This window comes from Pyxicephalus adspersus, chromosome 2, assembly GCF_032062135.1.
Source record: "Pyxicephalus adspersus chromosome 2, UCB_Pads_2.0, whole genome shotgun sequence".
NCBI classification, from domain to species: domain Eukaryota; kingdom Metazoa; phylum Chordata; class Amphibia; order Anura; family Pyxicephalidae; genus Pyxicephalus; species Pyxicephalus adspersus.
In genome coordinates this window covers 1,536,295-1,537,215 of record NC_092859.1, presented here as the reverse complement: position 1 = coordinate 1,537,215, position 921 = coordinate 1,536,295, and the positions used below count along the sequence as shown (strand labels likewise).

The window sequence follows — 921 nt, the reverse complement described above, 5'->3', positions numbered from 1 at the left end:
AAAAAAAAAGAAAGAAAAAAGTTATGAATCCCCTCTCTCTCCCTTCGCAAGAGAAATTTTCACTTTTGACTCAAAACTAAATTAACCCCCAGAAAAAAGGGGCAAGAAAATTGATGAATCAGGGAGGAAAAATAAAAGACAAAGATCAAAAGAAAAAAAAAATATTTTTGTTGGAAAAGCAAACAAGAAAAGAAAAAAGAAAAGAACCATTCCTTTTCCCCCAAATTTCAAACAGAAAAAGTGAAGAATCAACAAGAAAGAAAAGAGGTAAAAAATGTATTAACCTGAAGGTAAAAAAAAAGCACCTTCATGGTTAAAGATGGGGCAAATGTTGGGGCTTTAGGCATTCAAGCCAGCTGTGTTGGTGCATGCACGATGAATGTATAACAATGTCACAGGAAACAGGAAGTGGAGTCAGGTGCTGGAGGAAGTGCTTCGACTGGACAATGGCAGCCGTCTATAGGAAACCATACACAAATGTAGAGCCTGGCCGTCATATTGGAGGTGGTAATGGTATGTAATGCTGTAAGTGTATAGTTCTTACCCCACAAAAGGCTACATAGTATTACGGTAGAGTTTTTGAAATGTACACTTTAAGTCTTTGCCTATCGTGCCTCCTGTTCAGTCCTTCTTCTCCGTCAGTCACACGGTGTCAGGTGCCAGCACTTGGATATATATTTAGACCGTGAAAACGTAATAGTGATGTAAGGTGTGAGGATGGGAGGAGGGTGAAGAGGTGAATGGTGTTAATTGGGAGGGGAGGTGAGAACTGTTAGGAAAACTCTTAACTCATGGAACCCCGGGATGTGGTGCATGTAGCAACAAAGGTAATTATTTGTTGAAGCCCAAGGGTCCTCAGTGCCTATCCTCCATCTGCATCATCTTGATATATCATAAAGAAAATTACATTAGAGAGAGGCG

The 921-nt window shown here is 39.8% G+C and overlaps 1 protein-coding gene across 2 annotated transcripts in view; it reads right to left on the bottom strand.

The window, feature by feature from the left end:
• NLGN2 (neuroligin 2) overlaps positions 1 to 921 on the bottom strand; it is an 87,659-nt gene that overhangs the window by 34,507 nt on the left and 52,231 nt on the right. The gene's annotated exons all lie outside the window — the stretch shown is intronic.